This window comes from Dipodomys merriami, unplaced genomic scaffold (assembly GCF_024711535.1).
Source record: "Dipodomys merriami isolate MVZ:Mamm:240054 unplaced genomic scaffold, mDipMer1.0.p SCAF_129, whole genome shotgun sequence".
Classification (NCBI taxonomy): domain Eukaryota; kingdom Metazoa; phylum Chordata; class Mammalia; order Rodentia; family Heteromyidae; genus Dipodomys; species Dipodomys merriami.
In genome coordinates, this window is record NW_027202593.1 from 446,043 (window position 1) to 471,237 (window position 25,195).

Here is a 25,195-nt window from a genome sequence, read left to right on the forward strand (position 1 = left end):
GTCGGGCGGTGCCTCGCTCCCGGCCTCGGTCACAGCGCACGGGGAGGCTGGGATGGAGTAGTGTTCTCGGTGGATCTGTGCACCTGAGCCAACGGGCGGAGGAGAGCAGCTACAAACCAACCCAGGAGGACGAGCTCTGGCTGCGGCCCGGGGCCCTGGCTCCCCGCACCTCCCCTGCAGGCCAGGGGCGGCTGGAGGCGCGGGTGATGGGGGTGGGGGGTCCTAGAGGAGGGGGGCCTGGCCCCTCCCGACCTCCCCCATCTGGGGAATCCACACACGATCGGGCGGGCCCGCAGGGCGAAGTGGGCTGGTCCGGAATCGAACCCGTGCCCCTGGCGCCCAGGGGAGGAAGGCTGAGGGCCCGTGGGTCGGATCTCGGCCACAGAGGAAGCAGGCGCGCCACGGTCGTGCGGGGCCACCGATGACCCGGACGCAGACCCCCGTGGGTGGGGAAGGGGGGCGGGAGCTCGGCGCCGGCGTCCCCCCACCGAGGCCCAGCGCCCGGCGCGCGGTCCCCGCGCTGCGCCCAGCCGCCGCCAGGGGGCGCCGCCCGCCCGCCGCAGCCGGCCCCGCGCGCACCTTCCGGGGCCGCCCGCCCGCCGCGCGGGGCGGTGGAGGCGCGGGCTGCGCCCGGGTCTCGGTGGGCGAAGGAAGGTGGGCGACGGCGGGCACCGCCGCACCCGCCCGGAACGCGCGCCCCTCGCCGCGGCCCGCGCGGCGCCCTCCGACCCCGCGTCCGGATCGCAAGTTCAGCCCCGGCTTCTCGGCCGCCCCGCCGCCGCCGCCCCGCGGTCCGTCCCCAGGGCTCCGGGCGCGGGCGAGGCCCCGGCGGGCGGGCGGGCGTCCGGGTTCCCGCAGCCCCCCGAGGGGCGCCCGACCCCCGCCCCGCGGCCCGGCGCGCGGGGCCGCTGCAGTTCCCCCGCTGCCCGCCGGGCGGCGCCCCGCGCCCCGCCGCGCGCCCCGCGCCCCGCGCCCCGCTCGCTCGCGGCCGGACGCAGACTCTGCCCTCGGCGGAGCGGAGCCGCCGGAGCCGCCGCGGCCGCTGCGGAAGAAGAAAAAACCCAAGGAAAAACAGCCGGAGCCGCGGAGCTGCGCCCGGGCCCGGCCCGGCCCGGCCCCCGCGCGGAGCCGCCAGGTAAGGGCAGCGCCCGCCGCCAGACCCCGGCCCGCCCGGCCCCGCACCGCGCCGTCCGCGGGCCCCGCCGCGCCGCACCCCGACTTCTGACGTCTTCGCCGCCCGCTCCCTCGGGGCCGCGGCCCGCACCGCCCGGCCCCCGCTCCCGCCTCCTCCGGGTCCCGCACTCCGGCGCCCGCGCCCCCGGATCGCCGCCCAGCCCCGCCGCGCTGCCCGCACTTCCGCCGCCTCCCCCCCCCCCCGCACCCCGGCCTCTCCCCCAAACCTCAGCCTCCCCCCCCCGCACCCCGGCCTCCCTCCCGGCCAACTCCAGCCCGGCCCCTGCGGAGACGCGGGTCCGGCACCGCGCCCCGCCTCGCCCCCCGCAGGGCACCCCCGCCCCCGGCCGGCCCTGCCTCGACTTCCCCGGCCGCCCCGGCCGCGGCCCCCGCTCCCCCCTCCCCCCGCCGGGAGTGAGGAGAAACTCCGAGGCCGCGCGGGCGGGAGGGGCCGCTCTCCAGGGAGGCGGCGGCCCGGCCCGGGTCTCGAACCGGGGGTGCAGGGCCCGGAGCACCTGTGCCTGGCCGGGCTCCCCAGGCCGGGGCGGGGCGGGGTGCAGCCGGCCGGGAGGGGCCGGCCGGGGCTGGGGCCGGGGCCAGGCCGCCTGGCAGGGCCCGGGCACTGCGGCCCAGCCGGTCCCCGCCCGGACCGTGGGCCGGTGGCTCTTGGCACCTGCTCTTGGTGCTGCCATCTTCCTCCCGGCGCCGCTGTCTGGTGGAGGGGCCACGCGCGGCCACCTCCCTGCCGGCCCCCAGCGGTCCCCGGGCATGGCCCCCGGCCTTGGCCCCCTAGGCATGTTCCCTTGTATGTCCCCTGGGCATGCCCCCCTTGGCATGTCCCCAGGGCATGTCTCCAGTCATGTCCCCCCCATGTCCCCAGGGGTGTTCCCCTGGGCATGTCTCCAGTCATGTCCCCCGGGCATGTCTCCCGCGGGCCTGGGCTGTCTGGAGGGACCAGGGCAGGGCTGGCTGGCTGGCCTGGTCCAGGCGGTGTGCGCCTTGTGAAGCGCAGCCCAAGAGGGCTGAGACCTCTGTGGATAGAGACCCCCTCCACTTGCCCTCCTGGGTCACCTAGGGGCCAGGCCACCTGGGGAGCAGGGGCATCTGCAGGGGTGGGGCTGCCTGCCCTGGGGAGGGACTTGAGACAGAGCGTCCACCCTGCCCGTGGCGGGAGCGAGGAGCTGGGGAGGCCATGGGCTCATCCACAGCCCTGTCCTGCCCCAGGATGCATCGGAACCCCCCTCCCCGTTTCTCCCAGGGAGGATGCCCTCTAGAACCCCCCTTCCAGTCCCCACCTCTGTCCCACCTGCGCAGACACCCCTGGAACCCCACCTCTGTTCAAGCCATTGCTCAGGTTTATTATTTGCCTCACTGGTTAGACTTGTTCCCCAGCCTTCGCAGAGTGAAGCTGACATGCCCGTGGGTCTGGGTTCCTTTCCCTTTCCCTGTTTCCTTCTCCTCTTGTGGTTGGGCCTCACCTGCCAGCCCCCTGCCTGCCTCTCCAGCTTGCCACCCAGGGGAGACAGAGGCAGGGCGGGTAGAGTGCAGGTGCTAGTGGAGGAGAGGTTGGGGAGGGGAGATCTTGGGGCTCCCCCTGCCCCCTCCCGGGGTTCTTGCTGGTCTGGCTGCCTGGGCGTCCTTAGGGTAGAGATGCAGGTTTGGGGAGAAGCGAGCCCTCTCCCCGTGCAGGGAAGAGGCCCCGGCTGGGGTAGGGGGGGTTGTAGAGCCTTGCTTCTGTCCATCCTCTCTCCAGTGTCCTGTGTGGAGGTGACCTCTGTGGTTTCCAATGGAGAGAACCCTCCAATGGAGGGCCACCCCTCATGGTTGGCCCTGTCCCAGGAGCCTGGGACAGGGGAGGGGGGTACAGGTCAGACGCCTTCCCCGTCCCTCCCCAAGAGGAGGGGGGTCCTCTGTGTGTGGCCCCAGCTTAACCCCACGCTCAGCTGTGGCCCTGGTGTGACCTGCTCACCCCTCAACACAGGCGCCGTGGGGTCTTGGCCACGTGATCGTCCTCTCTTCTTTCTGCCCAGCCTCCCATTGCCCAGCCTTCAGGTTCGGCCAGCCACAGCTCCCAGGCTTCCTGCCTGCCTTGCTGGGCCCCTGTGTGACCTTGGGCACGCCATGACCCTCCTCTCAGAGCCTCTCTCCCCTGGCCTGTACAGTGGGGCAGGGCTCACCTGTTTCCCAGGATTGGCAGCCTGGAATTGAGAGGACAGGAGAGTGATTGGTCACTTTCTCAGGTGGCCACGCCCATTCGATGTGGGCGTGGCCACTTCCCAGTGTGGTCAGGTGCCTCTCTGTTCCCTTCCCCACCTAGCTGACAAAGCCCCCAGCAAAGCTTACATCTGGGGTCTGTCATGGCCTCCAGCTCCTGACAGAGCAATGCAGATGTCAGCACGGGCTGTTACCTGATCATAACGTTTTGTTACATGCGGTAGGCTTATGTTTTGCAAATGCCACGCTGGGTCATTGGGAGGAGTGGGATCACTTGGACGCTGACTGCTCACTTGGCTTGTCCACTGTCTCCTGGCTGCCCTGTGTGTTAGCCAGGGCATCTCCAGCTTTGCAGACGAGGATGGGGTCCCGGGGGCTTCACATCCCAGACCCGTCTATGTCCCGGGCCCCCCATCTACACACCGGCCCTGTCCACGTCCCAGACCCTGTCCATTCCCCAGGCCCAGGCCCCGTCCATGTCACGGACTCCATCCACATCCCAGACCCTGTCCATGCCCTAGACCCGTACATGTCCAACCTCCTATCTACATCCCAGGCCCCATCCATATCCCGGACCCTGTCCATGCCCCAGGCCCTGTACACATCCCAGCCCCTGTCCATGCCCCAGACCCGTACATGTCCACCCTCCCATCTACATCCCAGGCCCCATCCATATCCCGGACCCTGTCCATGCCCCAGGCCCAGGCCCTGTCCATGTCACGGACCCCATCCACATCCCAGACCCGTCCATGTCCTGGGCCCCGCCCCCCCCCATCTACATCGCAGGCCCTGTCCATGCCCCAGGCCCTGTACACATCCCAGCCCCTGTCCATGCCCCAGACCCATACATGTCCACCCTCCCATCTACATCCCAGGCCCCATCCGTATCCCAGACCTTGTCCATGCCCCAGGCCCAGGCCCTGTCCACATCATGGACCCCATCCACATCCCAGACCCATCCATGTCCCAGGCCCCCCATCTACATCATGGGCCCTGTCCACGTCCCAGACCCTGTCCATGCCCCAGACCGGTACATGTCCCCTCTTCCCCCCCACCTACATCCCAGGCCCCATCCGTATCCCGGACCCTGTCCATGCCCCAGACCCGTACATGTCCAGCCTCCCATCTACATTCCAGGCCCCCTCCACATACCGGACTCTGTCCATGCCCCAGGCCCAGGCCCTGCCCACATCATGCATCCCATCCACATCCCAGACCTGTCCATGTCCTGGGCCCCCTCCCCTTTCCCCCCCCTACCCCCTCTACATCCAGGCCCTGTCCACACCTCAGGCCCTGCCCACGTCATGGACACCGTCTATATCCTGGGCCCAGTCCATGTCCCAGAGCTGTCCATGTCCCAGCACCCTCTCCCCTTTACATCCAGGCCCCACCCACACCCCTGGCCCACACCCATCCACGTCCCAGACCCCGTCCACCATCCACGTCCACGACCTGCCCACATCTATCCACTCATGGACCCTGCTTGTGTTCCTGCTGTCCACCTCACAGACAGACCAGCATCTCCCTCATACCTGGGAGGGAGGTGCTTTATAAATCACTTCATCGGGTGGTCCTTGGCTGGGTGGCACCTAAACCTTTACGGGCAGAGCGGACGCCCTGCCTTCCCGTGCCAGGCGGAGGGCTTGAGGACAGAGACCTCACAGGTGGGACATGGCACCCTTGTTTCTCGGCGTACAGCTTGGTGGACTCAGGCGCCGGGCTGGGTGGTGGGGAGGGAGGGCCTTACCTAGAGAAGGCTCTGGGGTGGGGGGTGAGCTGAGTGGGAGGGCAGGTGGAGAAGGTCCTGCCCAGTCCTGCCCACCTCCGGGCTCCAGGGAGACCAGGCCGGACGGCACGGGCCGAACTGAGGGGATCCAAGAAGACCTTGAACGCCACAGAGAAAAGGCTGTAGTGGCTGCAGCAGGCTCGGGGGTGTTACGCAGAAAGAGAGGTTGAGGGCAAGGCGGGGGTGACGGCAAATGGGGGAGCCTGAATGACATTTCTAGGGAACAGCAGAACGTGCGGACAGATTGGACCAGCAGATGAGGGAGCAGGGAGTGTTGGGGTAATGTTGAGACTTCGAGCCTGGGAGCCCAGGGAGAGAATGCTAATGTGCCTTTCAGAGCTAAGGAAGCCAGGGGGGGAAGTGCTTTCCGCAGGAGGGGGGCACCTGGGGCATGCGGGGACCAGGCGGTGTGGCCCCAAGGGCTGGTGGACAGCAGCTGAGCCGTGGGGCAGAGTTCAGGCACGGGAGCCAAGGGGGCCGCCCCTGGGCATGTCTGAGGCCTGGGTCCCACCTCCCACCCTCCTATCAGCCCTCACCGGGCACCCCCAGGGCCTCTTTCCATGTCTGTCAGACAGAGGGACATCAGGCAGGCTGCAGAATGGAGCCCCAGCCAGTCCCTGCCACACGGGCTTTGTTTACTGAAGTCTCCCCAGCGCTTGCCCTGGGCAGGTATATGTAAATATTTATTGTACTTAAGAGGTTTCAGTTCACATTTCGCGAATGTTTGCTTCCATGATAGATGCACAGGTGCGTGGGGGGGCCCAGGCTTCTGGGCTCAGTGTCCGGGGATCTGGGGTCAGACAGCACTTCCTGATTCTGTCACCAGCTCTCTTTTGTTGCTAACAGTGTGGTTCTGGCTTGTGTGACCCATAGTCCCCCCGGGGCAGGCCTTCCCGGCAGGCACGGGGGACTCGCTTCTGCGCTCCGTCCTGTGTCTGAGGCTGGGCTGCTGTTCACAGAGAGGCTGTGGGCAAGTCCAGGGACGGCCATGGGGAGCCCACCTCCTCCCCTGTGAGTCAGGGTAACGCCTCCCCGATGAGTCGGGCCTGCTCTGATGTTTAGGTGGGAGCAGGGGAGGGAGTGGCTGTGGCCGTGGCTGCCATGGCCGTGGCTGCTGTGGCCGTGGCTGCCATGGCCGTGGCTGCTGTGGCCGTGGCTGCCATGGCCGTGGCCGCCCAGGCTGCTGTGTGGTACTTGGGTGGCTGAGAGGCTGAAAGGGCAGCTGGCTGTGCCCAGAGCATGGTGGGCGTTTTGGGGAGAGGTACGCACCAACCTTTCCTCTCTACTCATTGCCAAGTCCATGACATTCCCAGGAGCACCCCGGGACCCCCACCCCGCCCAGGAGGGAGCAGGGAGGAGGCGATCCCAGGGAAAGAGACCGCTTAGTGCAGGCGGGGCAGGGTGGTGAGCAGTAAATACATGTTTAGAATTGGAGTTTAAGGGCCAGAGTTAAGGAGGAGGATTTAATAGAATGAGAAATCAATAGTCCGGAGGAGGTTAAGATGTATAAGGGAGGGGCGGGCGGCGGGGCACACTTAATAAAAAGGGAAAGTGTCAGATGATGAGGCCGTGGAGGTGCCGCTGGCCGAGACCTGCGCTCAGGACGCTGCCCCCTCTCCCCGCACCAGGGCCTGGCAGCTCCTGCCTTCGCTCTGGCCCGTCGGGGACTGTGCAGGTACTTCCCTTGCTCCTGGAGGCTGGGTGGGACCAAGGGGCCAGTGGGGGGGGCCATAAGGGGGCATCTCCAGCACAGATGCTGGGGGTCCCCAAACCAGGAGCCACAGCGGCTCAGCAGTGGCACAGTAATCCCGCAGGTGTTGGAAGAGTCTTAGTGCTCAGGAGGCTGAGACCTGAGGATGGAGGTTCAAAGCCAGCCCTGGGAAGACAAATTCAGCTAACCAGCAAAAAGCTGGAAGTGGAGGTGCGGTTCAAGTGGCAGAACACTAGACCTGAGCGGGAAAAAAAAAACCAACTCAGCGAGGGTGTGAGGCCGAGTCCTCAGGTATCTTGAGTTCTAATCTTTGCTTTCCTGGATTTGGAATTCTCGGTTGATGGTCCTTTTGCACTTAAAAAAAATTAGCAGACATTAGCTGTGCAAGTGGGGATTTCACAGTGCCATTTCCACCCATGTTTACATGGTGTCCGGCCCCTCAGGCGCTCTCTTCCCTCCTTCAGTGGGTTCAATGCTATTCTATTTTCATTCATGTCTATAGTCTATTGCCGTCCTATTTCTGTGCTCACCCTCGTTAGCCCAACTCTTACCCCCAACGGAGCCTGCTTCGCTTCCCCTCCCTCAGCCCTCTATTGAGCAACAGCTTTCACTGAAGTTCTTTTTGCTATTTTTTTTTTTTTTTTTTTGTCAGTCTTGGAGGTCTTGAACTCTGGGCCTGGGCTCAGTCCCTCAGCTCTTCAGCTCAAGGCGAGTGCTCTACCACTTGAGCCACAACGCCACTTCTGGTTTTCTGGTGCTTAATTGGAGATAAGAGTCTCACAGACTTTCCTTGCTGGCTTTGAACCAGGATCCTCAGATCTCAGCCTCCTGAGTAGCTAGGATGACAGGTGTGAGCCACCGGTGCCCGGCTTCTTTTTGCTGTTTTCAGTGGATCTCAAACCGATTCACCCTCTGTCCTTCTTGTTCTCTCTCTCCTCCCCCGTTTTCCTAGGTAGGCTCATGTTCTGTCCTTGTCCATTTATATATAATAAAGTATGCAGATGTGCATAGTATGTATTTGTTTATGTCTGTGAGGATGGATGCCTTTTAGGCCTAGCTTCCACAGGTGAGCAGAATCATGATACCTTGTTTCTCCGATCTTGGCTCGTCCCTCTCGGTATCGCTCCCCCCCCCGCCCCATTTTCCTGCAAAGGGTCTAACGTTCCACAGTGTGTACAGAGCATGTTTTCTTTGTCTGAATGGACTCTTGTGATGGTACTGTTCCCATGCTGGCTTCACGGGTGGACAGCGAGAGTCAGAGCAGAGGGCAGATCAGCATGGGTGGCATAGCTCGCTGGAAGCAGAGCTGCAATCGGCACCCAGGCTTCTGATTCCTGTGTGTGTGTGTGTGTGTGTGTGTGTGTGTGTGTGTGTGTGTGTGTGTGTGTGTGTGTGTGTGTGTGTGTGTGTGTGTGTGTGTGTGTGTGTGTGTGTGTGATGGTCTTTCCCCCACTGAAGGACCCAGGAAGGAGAGGGTGGGGGCAGGAAGGAGGCGTTGCCCCAGGGTGCTGAGCCCCTCTGAGGGAGGGTTCCTCTGGCTGGAGCTTTGAGGCAGGGCTGCCCCTAGCTCCTCCTGCTCAGCGGCTGGGGGCTGCTCGCTGGGGATTGTGGGTGGGGCTGGATCTCACGAGGGCCTGGACTTCCAGCAGTGCCATGGGCAGGTGCTACCACAGCACCGTTGGGACAGTTAGGGTCATAGCTGCCCTTGGCCTTCTGCCGCTTAGATCGGTTCATGAGATCGTGACAGAATAGGTCTGCAGCAAGGCGGGCAAGGAGCTGGGAGTAGGGGCCAGTTTCTCTCTCAGGCGGCTGTGGGGTTTGGGGGCTCAGGGACTGGGATGGGGTAGGGAAGACCGCAAGCCCTGCGTCCTTGCGTGGTATCCTGCTCCGCCCCTGCGATCCCCACCTCCCAGACTGGCCCGGCCCGGCCGCTGGACCACCGTGAATGCACGGAGTCCCTGGCCTTGAGGCTCACAATGTGCCAGGCCTGGGCACAGGTTCCCTACGCTTGTACCCACGGGAGGGTGGCCTTTCTGCAGCAGGGCCGTCTGTTCGTCCGTTCTGTGGTCAGGAAAAGGGAAATCCAGGGAGGTTACACGAGTCACAGCCGGGCAGGGTGCGGCCCGCAATCACCAGGCGCTCTTCCCACCGGGAAGCCCCTGCCCGCTGCCCAGGGCCTCGTGCCATGGCCCGTACCCACCGCGCCTCTCCCCAACTTCTGGCCAGCCCCATTCACGCCAGGCAGGGCATGGCGGGAGCTGCAGGGGCACAAGACAAACCCTCCACTGCCCATCACTCCCACCTGTCAGATCCATGCACGGGTGTCAGCTGGCGCCAAGTCTCGGAGTCTAGGCCGGGCTGGGGTGAGCCGATGGCCGTCCTCTGGCAGTGCGGGGAGGCTTCCTGGAGGAGGCCCGCCTGCGGGAGTATGGGTGAGGCCCCCTGCAGCCTCGGACGGGTCAGCTGACACCGAAACACAGGAAGAGCGGATGGGCTGACCTGTGTGCCGAGGTCATACGGTGCTTTCGGAATGTCGGGTATGGTTTTATTCATAGAATGTTCCAGAACTAGTACACAGTCATGTACAGTATATATGTAGTGTCAGGGCCATAGATACCCTGGAGGGAGCCTGGAGGAGCCCCTGGAGCAGCGGGTACACCTCATCTGTGCACGAAGAGCTGGCACGAGGGCCTCGTGGAGGTGGGCACCGCCGGCACTTGCTGCCCGGCTCTGTGCCTCAGTTTGAATGTTCTTGAAACCTGAATGTGGTAATGCAGGTGAAGCCAGGGCACACGGCCAGCGTGCGGTCAGGTGAGAAAATGTCCAGGACCCGAACTGACATGATACACACAGAAGCTGAGCCGGGAGCTGGTGGCTCACCGCCTGTAATCCAGTTCCTCAGGCCGGGAGCTGAGGCGAGCGGTTCAAAGCCAGCCTGGCAAGAAGGTTGGTGAGGCTCTTATCTCCAATGAAGCACCAGAAAAGCCTGCAATGGAGCGGTGGCTCAAGTGGTAGAATGCTAGCTAGCCTGGAGCAAAAAAAAAACTCAGGGACAGTGCCTAGGTCCTGAGTTCAAGCGCACGCGCACACACGCACACACACACGCACGCACGCACGCACATACACACACACACACACGCACGCACATACACCACACACACAAAATGGGAGCAGATATTGTTCAGCATTGTAGACAGTGTTCACAAGTGTTTTTCTTGTCCAATCCCGTGACAGCCTGCCCACACTTTACAAGCAGAGAAACTGAGGCTCAGGGCGTCTCCCAGCATCTCAGCTGCGCGCGGTCTGCAGGATGCCGGCACGTAGGGTGGGCCTGGCCCCTTCCTTGGCACCGCGCTCACTGGTCCCTTGCGTCTGTCATCCCAGGCGCTCAGTAGGGGACTGAGCTTGTAGCTCCCGGGGCTGGCCGGGCCACAGTCGGGTGCTTTGGACTTGCACACAATAGCTCTGGCCGATGGCCGGTCTGGGGCAGGGGTGGCACTGTGTTCCCGCTTAGATACCACCGGCGGTGTGGAGGCTCCTCTGTCCTCGCCTCTCCCTGCCCCCTCCCCCCCAAGACGCTTCAGCTGCCGCACCCTGGCCTTCCCTAGACGCCCTGGGAGTGGAGTGAGTGCGCAGCAAGCTCTGCTCTGAGGATTGTTCTGCATTTGGCTGGAGGCTGGCCGTGGGCACCGGGTACGATGACCCACTCTGGGGGCCCTTCCATCGCGCGGCACCCCTCTGCGGCGCTGATCTGGCTCCTTCACCTTTTCTGACTGCCCCGGACCTCTGCACACGCTGCTCACCTGCTTGCCATTCCATTCCTCTTTTCTTCTGTTTCACTGCCGCTGCCCCCATTTTTCTTCTGCTCCATCTCTACACTCTTCCCAGAACCCCCTTCTCCTGGCAGCTCAGAGGGCCCAAGTGGGGTCTGCTGACCTTGGCAGGCCCGTGCTTGGTGCACAGTGACAGGGGCTCCGCATAGCCCATTGGTCAGGGCTCCGCGTAGCCCATTGGTCAGGGCTCTGCATAGCCCATTGGTCAGGGTGGCGTGGTGGGCTGAGGACAGAGCGGTCCCGGTCTGTGTGCTGCCAAGCCTCAGTCTCCCCCCGAGCCCAGTAAACCCCAGCCCCTGGGATGGGGGCTGCGTTCCGGGGCGGTGGGACCGTACCGCTCGGGGCTGAGAATGAGAGGACCCAGGGCTGGGAGGGGGCAAGGCACGCTGGACAGCACGTAGCTGGATTACAGGCATGAGCCACAGGCCCTGCCCTGCCGTGTTAACCCAGAGGCCCTGAGGTGGAGGGCCGACTGTGCGGGAGTTCTGTGTAAATGAGTAAGATCGGGACTCTTAATTGGATGGCCATTGGTTGCTGTGATGTACCCGTCCTTCCTTGGAACCTGCTCCCTTCCCCACACCTCCCCTGCTCTCCAGTCCCCTCCCCCTCCTCCTTCCCCTCCCCTCCCCTCCCCTGTCTCCCTTCTCAATCTGTGTCTGTTATTGGCTGCGGCCCAGGCCCCAAGTGGAGTCCCTTCCTCAAGCCGGTTTTCCTCAAGTGTGTGACACGCGGGACAGGACACAGCTGCCACGGGCCGGGGAGGAAGAGAGAACCTGGGGTGGGGGGTGGAAGGGTGGAGGCCGGCGTGGGAGGCCGCAGGGTGTAGTAATGGCGGGTGTCCCACACTCAGCCAGCCTCAGGTTCTGCTCCAAGTCCTTCTGTGGTGTGACCCGGGTCATCTCACCCTGCCTGTGGGGCTTGCCCCCCCCACCCACCAAGTGCAGCCCTCACGCACTCCTCAGACTCCGCTACCTGATTCCGGTCTGCTGCCTGGCAGTACCCAGAGCTCCGCTCTGATCCAAGGGCCGACCCAGCCTCTCTAGCCTCCCTCCCCTTCTCCCCAGAGCCCCTGCCTGTGCCATGAGCCGCTGCCTGGCGCCCACTCGCCCGTGTTGAGACCCATGCCTGAACACAGCGCCGCGCCGCGCTGCTCAGTGAGTGGCCGTCAGGGATCACCCTCCACAGTCCTGGTCCTCGCTTTCAGGCCAGCTGCCTGCTGTGTCAGTTTCTACTCCCCAATCCTTGGCTAGTGACACAGCTGGCTACGACACAGTGAGGACGGGCGGCCTAGAGCTGGGCCAGAGAGGAGCTGCAGATCCTCTGCCTGACACAGGAGTCAGACACACGTTACAGAAAGGGGACACTCATGCAGGCTTTGGAGGGTGAATAGGAGTTTTCTAGGTGGACAAGAGGAGACAATGGCATGTATAGGAGAATAATGAGTGGTGCTGGAGAGTCGTGAGTGGTGCTGAAGAATCATGAGAGGCGCTGGAGAATCATGAGAGGTGCTGGAGAATCATGAGAGGCGCTGGAGAACAGTGAGCGGCGCTGGAGAATAGTGAGAGGCACTGGAGAATCATGAGAGGCACTGGAGAATCATGAGAGGCGCTGGAGAACAGTGAGCGGTGCTGGAGAATCATGAGAGGTGCTAGAGAACAGTGAGCAGTGCTGGAGAATAGTGAGCGGTGCTGGAGAATAGTCAGTGGTGCTGGAGAATAGAGCTCAGTGCTGGAGAGTTGTGAGAGGCACTGCAGAATTGTGAGCAGTGCTGGAGGATGGTGAGAGGCTCTGGAGGATGGTGAGAGATGCTGGAGGATGGTGAGAGATGCTGGAGGATGGTGAGAGGCGCTGGGGGATGGTGAGAGATGCTGGAGGATGGTGAGAGGCGCTGGGGGATGGTGAGAGATGCTGGAGGATGGTGAGAGACGCTGGAGCATGATGAGAGATGCTGGAGCATGGTGAGAGATGCTGGGGGATGGTGAGAGATGCTGGAGCATAGTGAGAGATGCTGGAGGATGGTGAGAGATGCTGGAGGATGGTGAGAGATGCTGGGGGATGGTGGGAGACCCTGGAGCATAGTGAGAGGTGCTGGAGGATGGTGAGAGGTGCTGGAGGATGGTGAGAGATGCTGGAGGATGGTGAGAGACGCTGGGGGATGGTGGGAGATGCTGGAGCATAGTGAGAGATGCTGGAGGATGGTGAGAGGCACTGGAGGATGGTGAGAGGTGCTGGAGGATGGTGGGAGACGCTGGGGGATGGTGAGAGATGCTGGGGGATGGTGAGAGATGCTGGAGCATGGTGAGAGACGCTGGGGGATGGTGAGAGATGCTGGAGGATGGTGAGAGGTGCTGGAGGATGGTGAGAGGTGCTGGAGAATAGTGAGAGATGCTGGAGGATGGTGAGAGATGCTGGAGGATGGTGAGAGGTGCTGGAGAACAGTGAGAGGCGCTGGAGGATGGTGGGAGACGCTGGGGGATGGTGAGCAGCACTGGGCTGGAGAAGGGAGCGCTGGGGCCATCTGCTATGTGTACAGGCAGTGTCTCAGAAGAGGCACCAGTGGTTGAGGGCCTGAGCCCTGCTTTCCAGCGCTGGCTTCACCACTTTCTCTTTTGGTGACCCTGGCGTTTGAACTTGGCCTTGTGCTTGCTAAATAGGCGCTCTACTACTTGAGCCACACCACAGCCTGTTTTGGGTCTCACATATATACTCAGGAATGACCTTGGACCAGGTCCTCCTCCTCCCTCTGCGTCTTTCATAACTGAGATTACAGGGGAGCGCACCATACTTGTTAAGTTGTAGGTCTTGGTAACTTTCTGTCTGGGCCTCGAAGTGAGATTTTTTTTTCCTATCTCTGCCTGCTGTGGAGCTGGGATTACAGAGGTGAGCTGCAGCACTGGGGCCAGCAACTGCACCCCTTACAGCATGTGCTTGCTTGCTGTCATCGGGCAGAGTGATCGCCCCTCCCCACAGGACTCTAGTAAGATGAAACGAGTTAAAATATATGAAGCACTTACTACCTGAGCGTGGCCAGCGATATAAAACATTAACTATTATGATTATAGCAGAACCTGGTGCATGCTGAATTTTTCATTCATTTGCTCCAGTTTGCATTGCCACACAGATTCCCGCCTTGTTCCTGCATAATGAGCAGGGGCCGGAGGACAGGACGGCGAGGCTGTCCCAGAGGCCTGGGTGTGTCCGAGCAGACTTCTGCCTCCCCCTGCCGCACAGCTGCATTTAGCCCTCACCAGCCAAAGCCCATCAACCCAGACCCAGTGCACAAGGCCAGTGTGAGGCCATCCTCGAGCCGCCGTGGGACGGGGGCTGGGCTGGAAGTACGGCGTCCGACATGGAGAAGCAGTGCAGGCAGGCAGATGCTTGCACGTGGCAGAGAGAGGTATTGGAAAGCAGCAAGCGTGAGGAGAGGCTGAGGTCAGACTCAGCTTCTCGGCTTTTCAAAGGCGTAGACTGTCTATCTGAAATGTGCCCATCTTAATTTTACTGAGTCTTAAGCTCAGCTGGATGGCACTAAAAGGGAAGATGAAGCAGGGCGTGGTGGGGAGTCCTAGTTACTCAGGATCGCCGTTCAAAGCCAGCCTGGGTAGGAAAGCCCATGAGACTCTTACCTATAGTTAACCACCAAAAAGCCAGAAGTGGAGCTGTGGCTCAAGCAGAAGAGTGCCAGCCTTTAGTGAAAAGGTGAGGGATAATGCCCAGACCCTGAGTTCAGTACTGACCCAGGACTGGCACACACAAAACAAGTAAATGAAACAAAAGGGGAGGTGGAAGTTGTTACTGGCCTGGGATGCAGGCAGGCTGGATCCAAAGAGCACGGAGCCCGAGCAGCGGGGAGCGTCAGGGCTGCCACATCCGTCTGTCGGCTCGTTCCCAGGGTCCCTGCGGGTCTCTGCGCCCATCCCGTGGACGGAGTTGTCGGTGGCTTCGTGCTGGACTGGCAGGGAGGAGCCAACCCGTGTGTGGCATTGTCATATGGAGAGCGATCAGTAGGCAGAACTGTGGGCCTAAACCCGCAAAGTGGAATTAACCGCGAGCAAAATCTAGAAGCTCTGCATTCACAGTAAACAACAAGGAAAGGATCCGTTGCATAGCGAGGGTCGGCGCAGCGCCTCACCTCTGTAGCCTCTTTATTCAAGTGCCCGGGATGGGGAGGAGCGAGGCTCCAGGTCAGGCAAGGCCAAAAGAAAAAAGAAAAGTTGAGAGACTTCCTCTCAGCAGAAAACACTGGGCAGGGTGGCATGTGCCTGTCGCCCTAGTACAGAAACAGGAAGCAGAAACAGGAGGATCAAGGTCCAGAGCTGTGTGGGGACAGAGGGGATGCAGGGAATGAGACCCTGTCTGGAAGGTGCAGCTGTCTCCCGGTGACCTCTCCCCCGGGCATGTCTGACTCCCCCCCCCCCCCCCCCCCGTCCACAGCTAGCCACACAGCACACCCAACCACCCCGTCTCCTTGAGGCTTAACATCCCTGTCAGATTTCCCTTCTCTTCCTTCTCGAGTTAGAATGTGTTTCCACATCAGTAATGAAACCGTGTGTGCTGCATCAGCCATTACTGCTGGCTTCCTGAGGCCTCGGGCCGCCTGGGCGATGCCTGCAGCCCCTCCGCCCCTCATGCAGAGTTGGGCCGGGTGGGTGCTCACGGTGTGCTTGTCAGAGGCCTGGAAGCTGGCGGTCCTTCTGCTTATCTACCTGTCTGTCCCCAGAGAGGGAGGAAGACGGGAGGAGAGGGTCAGGCAGCTCCATTGGCTAGTCACTGCAATACAAGCTGGCTGTCCTTCATCTGAAGACGCTCACACCTGCAGTGCCACAACCCACAGAGCACGGACAGTGCCGAGAGCCTCCAGACTCTGAGAGGAGAGTTGTGCCCGCTGGTGTGTGGCAGGGGTGGGCGGGGGCTCTTCCGGAGGAGGAGTGGGAGAGGAGGCTCAGAGCAGGCTGCGCTCACCGGGCCCTCTGCCTTGGGGAGTTCGTTTGGGGAAGGCACAGGGCATCGGCCACCTGCCGCAGAGATGCCTGAGACTGAAGCCAGCTGGAGCAGGAGAGGCGCGGGCGGCCGGCCGGGCTCTCAGGGGCCAGAAGATGGAACACTAGGGGAGACAGTGCAGCTCCGTGCTAGGATAGGTGGCTTCCCGGGACAGGGCGGGGCCTGTCACCCAGCTTGGCTCTTGTGTCCAAAGTGCTTTTGAGTATGAGGTGTGGAAAGCCACAGGACCGGCCAGGCTGAGCTCCAAGCGTTTCCAAATGGTCAAGGCCATGCTGCGCATACTTACTGGTGGGTCGAAAAGGAGGGGCTGGGTCACCCGGAACCACACCCTGCGTGCTGTCCTCCTCCTTGGCTCCTCTTTGCAAATGGACTCCCAGTCCAGTGCTCTTTGTAGCACATGCAGCTGCCCCTCATGACCATCTGCTTCAGGGAAGCCGGCCAGGGAGTTAATTAGAAGTATTTTAGGTTCAACACATCGTATTTGATCTGGAGCTTAATTCGAGCTGCCATCAGCAAAGTTATTATCATTACCAATGTAGTTAAAGTGGTTAAATATTTAAAGCCATGTCAGCGACTCCCAGACACACAGGGTCACCAAACACATAAGCAAAACGCCTCCGCTGGGGCCGGGTGGTGGATTTCTGCACTTGGCACGTGACCTGGATGGTGCACCGGGGCTCCTGCAGGGAGGGGACCTCAGCTGGCAGCCCTGTCTGGCCTGGCTCTCACAGGCCAAGGTTACTCAGCAGAAGCAGATGTAAAATAATTGCGTTCCAGGAGTGCTAGAGCTAGGACATGGTCACGGGTACAGAAGCGACTGGGCGACAGTGGGCTGAGTGTGGGATGGGTGCGATCAGAACAGAGTGTTTGCTAGGTTGGGCTTTCCCGGGGGAACTGAGCACATATAGGCCAGGCATTGTGGCTCATGTCTATAATCCCAGCTACTAAGGAGCTAGAGATTGGGAGGATTGAGGTACGTGGCCCACCCTGGACAAAACCTCTAAATCGTATTTGAAAAATGAGGAAAAAGGTAACAGTGCTGGGACATGTGGCTCAAATGGTAGAGCGCTTGCCTAGCAAACATGAGGCCCCGGGTTCAAACCCTGGTGCATCAAAATAAGAGAGGTATTATTCTCTCATGGCAGCCTTCAAGTCTGCAAGAGACCCTTCCATGTCTCTGAGGAGAGATCACCACGTGGGCTCACCAAGGAAGGGCAGGGCAGCTTGGACTTGGGAAAGTGAGGGATGCATCTAGGGATTGAGAAGAAAAGCCCCTGAGCTCAGGGTCTGGACCATCCGTCTGATCTGTCTGGCAAAGGGAGAGGGAAAGCCAGGCGTGTTTCACACCTGTGAGGTCATCGATAGAGCATCATGGGTAGATGGTAAGCTTCATGCACTGCATGCAAAATTGTGAATATTTGTCATCATTTCAAGGAGGACTGTGACCTCCAAAATCACCTGTGCATGATACGTCTGTGTATGAGGCCCTCCAGAACCTTCCAGCCCTCTTTCCAGCCTGCTCTTCCCTCCCATGCCATGTAGCCAGGCGTCAGCTATAAGATTTGCTGCATCTTCTTGAGCATGGTTTTTTGGGTCCACCTTTCTGAACCCTTTGCCTCCTGCCCACCTGTGCATCTCATCCTCCGAGACCCAGCGCAAGTCTTTGTCCTCCTCTGGGCCAGCCTGGGACCTTGGGCAGATTTCATGGAGCGCTTATGTAAACATGGTGTGTTCCAACCATTCTGGCATCTGTTTTTCCCACAAGTCCCAGGTCTTCTTGTGGCAGGACTGGGCTCTTCATTTCTGAGTGAGTCTTCAGTTTGCTCTGAATGAACAGTTTCCACCGAGAGGGCCACCGCGGCGAGTTATCCACAGCAATGTTCTTTGATCCTGAACAACAGAAGAGTGGAAAGGTATACTATGTTCATAGACTGGAAAACGTAATTGCTGAGGTTTGTAATTGTGCAGGCTAGACAAGTGCATGCACAGAGACCCAACTTCAAGCGTCAGCATCACAAAAGCAAAGACAAAACAAAGCAACACCAAAAGCAAGACACGTGACAGAAGGCAGGGAGACCCGTGTTTCATCCCACACTCAAACGTCAGTTGAAAATGTAAACCGAAGGCAGTACAACTACAGAAGAAAACACAGAGGACATTGGTCTTGCCAGCGACTTTTTTGGATATGAAACTAGAAGCATGCTGAAAGAAGTACATTCCATCACACTAAACAGCCTCTGCACAGGGAAGAAGTGATCCACAAAGCAAAAAGGACCTGTGGAGTGGGAGAAAATGTTCCAAAGCCAAGTGCTAGTGAAGGCTTGCTGTCCAGAATATATGACGATCTCGTATAATTTCATGGCAACCCCCCCCCACAATCTGATTAAATCTAATTTCCATAAACCTGGAATGAAGATTTCTCCAAGGAATATGAATATAGGAGCATATATAGTGTTTACCATCATTAATCTTCAGGAAACACAAACCAAACCACAAGGAGACCCCTTCACTGTACTTAATATGGCTGTAATAAAGAAGATGGATAACAAGCATTGTCCAGGACCTGGAGAAACTGTTAGTGGGAATGTAAATTGGTAAAGCCATTGTGGAATCCTTTGTAGATTCCTTAAGGCATTAAAAATAACACTACTGCCAGGCACTGGTGGCTCATGCGGTCATCCTAACTCCTCAGGAAGCTGAGCTCTGAGGATCACGATTTGAAGCTAGCCTGGGCAGGAAAGTCTGTGAGATTCTTCTCTCCAGTTAACTACCAAGAAAGCTGGAAGAAGAGCTGTGACACAACTGGTAGAGTGCTAGCCTTGAGCATTAAAAGGTCCAAGCCCCTAAGTTCAACACACACACACACACACACACACACACACACACACACACACACACACACACACACACACACACACACACACACACACACACACACACACACACATTCAGGTCTTGGTCAGCATCTAGAAGGGACCAGATGCAGGCTAGGCATGAATTCTCACCAACACTTTGACGGTGGCCATCAGCTGAGTAAGAAAGTGGTGTTGCAGGGTGGTGGAGGAGCAAGCCGCCTCTTATCTACAGCCACTCAGAACTGGCCTTGGTTGTGACAGAAACAACTTGAATTTTTTTTTTCCATGGTAGCATCTGACATGGGAAACCAGCCAGCCTTTCTTAGGGAGAGACCAGAAATTACAGGAGCTCATCGTTATTATCTTTTAATTAAAAGCCAGCAACCGCCACCGCCTGGTATTTGGTAAATTCAGGCCCCCTCCCCACGGGTCTCCTAATGTGTTAAAATCTGGATTTAATGTGCTGGATTTATTTTCTATAAGACTGTGTGGCTGAACCTGCTGGATGGAAAGGGCTTTGTTGGGGCTTTAAGAAGCAGCTCATTAGTGGGATAAATCTGCTGAGTGTGGGAGGAGATCACGCACGCAGCTGCCCAGGCCTGCCAGCATGGGCAGGGCTGCTGGCTGGGGTCTCCTGGAGGGACCCACATAGGGAGACCACCTTCCACAGGGGAAGGACACTAGGAAAAGGCAGGTGTTGGGTGCCAATGTAGTGTCTGTGTGAGGCCACTAGCGACTGGCAGAAGAGTCTGTGAGGCTTTATCTCCAACAAACTGCCAAAGAGTCAGAAGTGGAGCTGTGGCCCAGGTGGTAGAGCACCAGCCTTGAGCTGGAAAAAGGTCTGGGACAGCACCCTGGCCCTGAGTTCAAGCCTCAGTATTGGTCCACCACACGCTATACACACACCCAGAGTGAATTAGGGAAGAGGGAAGGGGCGGAATTGCGTGAGGCACTATGGTCAGGAGTAGAGGCAGAGAAGTGGCTGGAGGTTGTGTGAATGAAAGGTAGATGGCTATCCACGAAGTTTAGGAAGGTTCGCATCATGGCCAAATGGGACCGGCAGAAATATGTTGGGCTGTTACCGACTGGGTTCCGGGGTCCTGAGGAGCGGGTGGCAGTGACGGACCCTTCTTTGCAGCATGGACAGCCCGTGACTCTGCATGCGTCCTGGGCCGCTGCGGAGGCCAGCGGTGCCTCTGTCCGGGATCCTGCCTCTCTCTGGGTTTTGCTCTTCTCCCACCTTCTCCGCCCACTCCTCACACAGGAGAAGGGGCAGCTCTGGCCTCTTCCCTCCCAGCCTCCCTGAGGCGGGCGCAGTGGATGGATGAGCCCTATGGTCTTCCTTCCTAATGTGTTTGCTTGACTCTAGGCTGTGGTAAGGGCAGCCATGGAGGCGTGGCGGTGACTCTGCCATATTTCAATCTAACCTTCCCAGGAGATAGCCCATAAAAACCAGTGCACGAGACCCGAGGAGGCTGTCAGTAGTCCTGCCCACAGCCTCTGTCCTGCTGGCCCGCGGGCCATGGGGGCCTGGGTCACGGTGCGGAGGTGGCCGTGCCGTGCTGTCTGCCCATCGGTCTCATCCCTCCACTCCCAGGAGACCTGGCTTTGGGCCAGCTGGGATTCGGAGGGCCGAGCCCAGCCAGCAGCTTCTTGTTTATGCATTAGGTGTGAGAAGGCTCCTGATTGGCCGGTGAAGCGGTAGCTCCCGCCAGGCCCAGGCCCAGCCGAAAGGAAGAGCAGCTCATGCCCACACAGCAGGCCTCGGCTGCCCTTTCACTCCCAGGCTGATCGGCGTGGGGAGGCTCAGGAGGTGGCCTGCCCTGGTGGTCCTGCCAGGCCGCTCACCTTTCCCCATCTTCTCCCAGACTGGTCTGGGGCGGAGGCTGCTGCCGGACACCCACCGTTGGTCTCCTCTTCTCTCCAGATGCTCTCCCAGCTACCCATTCTGATCGGATACCTGAAGATGAGCGAGGAGGAGAGGCAGCGGCCTGCTCGTGGCCCCAAGGCCCTTCCCACTTGTCAGGAAAGCAGTGAGTGGCACACAGGACACGGACAGGTTCCTCTCACCTGTCACTGTGAGAGGCCTTGGGGCTGCGCCCGCTGTCATGGTTATAGATGCCTTGTCTGCGGGGACCGGCAGCCATGCTGAGCCATTTGTCTTGAGGGCAGCAAGAGCTGCTTTGCCTTGGATTTGATGCGCCCGCATCAGGGTTGTTTATTCGGCCCCTTCCCGCTCCGTCCAGGTCATCTTTCCGACTGTTTATTTATAAGCTCACTCTCGGCCACTGGCGAGCAGTTCTCACTGAAATGCGTTTTCAGGCCAGCTTCGGTTTCCATGCCAGCACACAGAGCTTGCATTGAAGTCGGGTTGGGAAGAGCAGGTGCAGGTGAAGGTTAAACCCCAGAGAAGATGGGGTAACCTGGGAAGGGGCCAGCCCTCGCTGCCCCCGGTCTCTGTCTGTACAGGTGGTGGCATCCGTGCGTGCCTTCATCCGCCATGCCTCTCCATGTTCAACTCCTCAGTGGTCCTCAGAACACCTCCCCCCCATCTAACCACCTACCACCATCCTGTCTTCTCCCCTCTCCCGCCGTGCTTCAATCACAGCTGGTGCACACCCGCCCTCCAAAACACGAGCCAGACAAGCTAGTCCCCGTCCCCCCGAAAAGCAGACCCCACCCCCACTCACCCCAGCGGACTACATGTAGGGAGGGTGGATTTTTTGCTTTCCGATCGGCTGGCCACGTGGGTCCGTGTGTTCCTCGTGGGTTGCTCCCCGAGTCTAGGCCTCGGGCTCTTGGGAGTCTCACAGGAAGCATCTGTGTGGGGAATGGGCCTAGCTCTCCGAGTCTCACGCCCACTCTCGTGGACTCCCAGGAGGAGCCCTTTGGTCATTAACTGTGCTCCACAGGATCATGCCTGTGGCAGTCCATCCCCTTGTGCCGGGTGCGTGGCGGTCGCACCCCATGTCCACACGTGGTCGCATGTGTAGTCAGCGTGGTGGGAGGCTCTCGGCGTCCCCTGGGCCGTGCTTCCTGCACCCAGCTCCACCAGTGGCTCTGGGCATCGGCTCCCCAGCCCCTCCTCTTGGGAGCTAACCAGCTCCCCCGCCCCCAGAAGGCCCCTACTTCGACACACTCAGACACCTGCTGCAGTGGCCTGGCCCCGGCTCTCAGTACGGCCTTGGGCAGGCGCTGGCCTGTTCTTTGGAGCCTGATTGAGGACAGCACCCAGCGCTCCGCTGACGGTCCCCAGAGCCTGCGGCTCCGTCAGTGCATCCTGGCCCACGCCTCAGAGCCGGCCTCCTTCCTCAGCCTCTGCTCTCTTCTCCACCAAGGGACTCTCCAGCCTGGCATCTTCTTGCTGACTTGTTGGGGGCAAGAAAATAATGCCCCCTGCTGTTCCAGCATGCTCCTGAGGGGCTGCCCCTGCCCCGCCACCCCAGGCCTGGCCTCACGGCTGCGGACCACTTGTTTACCGTTTCCAGTGTCTGCCGGCCAGGTGATAGGAGGGCCTGGCTGAGACAATCTGAATTAATTTTGCAAGTAAAATTTCATCAGACGACCTATCAAGCACATCAGTAAATCAAGACATATTCCATCTCGTGTGTGCCTGAGCCTATCCATCACGCGAGTCAGCCCTGAGATGCCAGCCAGGCGTGGCCACAGCGGAGCTGCATTCTCCACCAAAGGTGCACGGGGACTCGGGTGAGGGAGAGGCCGGCTCTGCTCTTTAGCTGGGAATAATGTTAAGAAAGCATCAGGCATAGGGCTTAGAGTCAGTTAATGGACTTGGGGCATAATCTCCTCTTAGCTGTCCATCTCTGAGAAGGTGATTTTAGCCTTGAGCCTCAGTTTACTTATGTTAAGAAGGGCTGCTAGCCAGGCACCAGTGGCTCACCTCTGTAACCCTGGCTTGATCTGAAGATCTGGAGTAGAAAAGGCCTCAACTCTCCATTTAGAATTAGCCAGCAAAAAGCTGGACTGGAGATGTAGTTCAAGTGGTTGAGCACCAGCTGTGAGTGAAAAATCTGAGCAGGAGCTGGAGTTCAAGCCCTGATACTGGCATAATAAAAGGGCTTCTGTGAGGTTACACGGGACAGACCTCGGTGAAATGCATCTTAGCAGATGCCCTATGAACATCATTTCCTTTCCCCAAGTGACACAAGCCAGCTCTCTACGCTGTGTTCCCTTCAGTCATTATGAGGAGCAGGTATTGGTGTGAACCACAAACGCTAGACCTCGGCAAGCCAGTGGGTTGTTCTATAACAGTGGCCCTTGCAGGTATTTAGTTGATCGAGGGGGCTCAAGGGACACTCTGGGCCGAGCTAGAGAAGGGGCAGAGGTATTCAGCTGCAGACAGGGTATGCCTTCCCCAGCTTGGCCTCTCTGGTGTCTTCCTCTGTCTTGCTCAGTGAGTATTTGGCTTTTTAGAAACGTCTGAGATCCTCTTTTTTTAAAATTATCTGAGTTTATTCTCCCTGTTCTCCTCACCACTGGCCAGAGCCATATACGACCAGGAAAAGGAGATAGAGAAACTTTTGCTCTTACCAACCCGGGCTGCGTTTAACTGTTCAGAGGAGACCTTCTAGAAAGGTCAGTGTGTGTGTGTGTGTGTGTGTGTGTGTGTGTGTGTGTGTGTGTGTGTGTGTGTGTGTGTGTGTGTGTGTGTGTGTCTGTGTGTGTGTGTGTGTGTGTGTCTATTGTGGGATAACAAAGGCCCCCTAGGCTGGGGTGGTCAAGATTCTTTCCTATGTTGGGCCTCTTGGTTGCTGAGGAAGGAAGGTCCTCTGGCCCAGAGCTTTCTGGAGGAGGCCAGCCTCTCCCACTTCCTGGTCTTTCGTGGCACTGTGGAACTCCCCAGCCCCCCACCCCGTTTCGTGTGCTCGCCTCTGCCAGGCACTGAGCAGACGTCTACCCTGCCACAGGGATGTGCCGTGCCCACCAGCCGAGGGGGTGGATTTACACACCGAGGCCGGATGTCGTCCGTAGCCTCTTCTGTCTTGAAGCCCAAGAACTTAAATAAAACCCATGTTGTGGCCACTTTAATGAAATAGTTGCATGCAAATAGACATGAGAAAAGTCTGACCGCTGTGCACGCTTTCGTAAGCAGCATGCCCAGAACACGATTTGATCATCTTTTCATTACTCACGGTCATTAATGTGAACATCAGCTGGCCCCGTCATCTCCCAGGGGTGGGTAGCATCGTCTCTCCCTCACACTGACTTTCCTGAGACACCGGAACTCTTCCTCTCCTCTCCTCTCTTATTTTGTCTTGTTCCTTTGCCAGGAAGCCTGCTCTTCTGTCTTCTGGTCTGAGCAGGTATAACTGGACTCGGCTCTATGCCAGCTCGAGGGGAGACAGGCTGAGAGCGGGTCTCCCCTGTTTGTTCTGAGCTCTCTCTCCTGCTTTATCTGGGGAGAGAGCTGAACCCCAACATTGGTACATGACTGCTTTTCGTGCAATATAGTTTCGCATAGATACCCAGTTTTCTGAACAGATCTTTAAGATTATGGTAGACCAGGGACCACACCTCATATTTGCCTTGCAGCAGGTGTACACAGCGAACGTATCAACAAATCCACTTCACAACGAGATGTGGAATGAACTAGAATACAGCATATTTGTACCACTGGAAAGAGCGTTTCCACCATGACAAAGTAAGAGACAGGTTGATTGTTAATGTTGGTCAATTTGGAGTTCTAATTTCAACCCCATTCACTGGTTGGCTGATCACAGATATTGCTGTGCCTCGGTTTCCTCATCTACAACACATAATAGCTGTAGGGTTACTTTACAGGGCTGTGAGCAGTACGTGAAATATTGGTTGTCACAACTGCTTAGCAGAGCTGGGTGCTGGTGGCTCATGACTGTAATCCTGGCTACTCAAGAGGTTGATGTCTGAGGATCATGGTTCAAAGCTAGCTAGGGCAGACGAAACCAAGTCATATCTCCACTTTACCAGCAAAAAGTTGGATGGAATTTGAGGTGTGACTGAAGTGGTAGCATGTTAATTGTGATTGATAAAGGTGAGCAAGGGTGTGGGCCCTAAGTTCAAGCCCTAGCATTGGTGCATTCTCTCTGTCTCTCTATCTCTCTTACACATATTTCTTAGCACAATAAGCATACAGTGCTGTCAATAATAGCAATGGGAAAGCATAAATGTTTGATTTAAGGAAGCCTGGCAGAGATGGTGAACTCTGGGGTGGGGGAGGCCCAGGATTTCATTCCCTCCAGCCTTCCTTCCAGGCTGCTGGAAGATCTTGAGTTGACTTCAGCCCTAGATGGATATTAATGTGGAAATGTTAAGGCTGGTGATTTCCACAGCCCTTGAGTAATAGACATTTGGAAAATTAAATATTTCTGTCAAGTGTGCCATAAATCTTGGCTGTTTAGGAAGGTGAGAAATTAAAATGACAAAAACGCCTGGGAGGGAGGGAGCCATCCTGGCCCCTGTGGGTGGTCTCGGGTGGGTGGGGTCGTGGGGGGAGCTGAGGGGGCAGCCAGGCCACGTTGGGGGCTGTAGGCCATGACTGTAGCAGACCTTGAAGTGCAGCCAGTTCTTCTGTTTTGGAGTTAGGAATGCTGGGGATCCAACCCAGAGCCTAACGGGCGTGTGT

General features: G+C 58.9%; 1 protein-coding gene across 1 annotated transcript in view; it reads left to right on the forward strand.

Moving 5' to 3' along the window:
• Positions 1-1,020: 1,020 nt before the first annotated feature.
• The window catches only part of LOC138824434 (glutamate receptor ionotropic, kainate 4-like), a 301,452-nt gene continuing 277,277 nt past the window's right edge, over positions 1,021-25,195 (forward strand). Inside the window, exon 1 of the mRNA XM_070018282.1 lies at positions 1,021-1,135. The gene's annotated coding sequence lies outside the window, so the exon portion shown is untranslated. The remainder of the gene's footprint in view (positions 1,136-25,195) is intronic.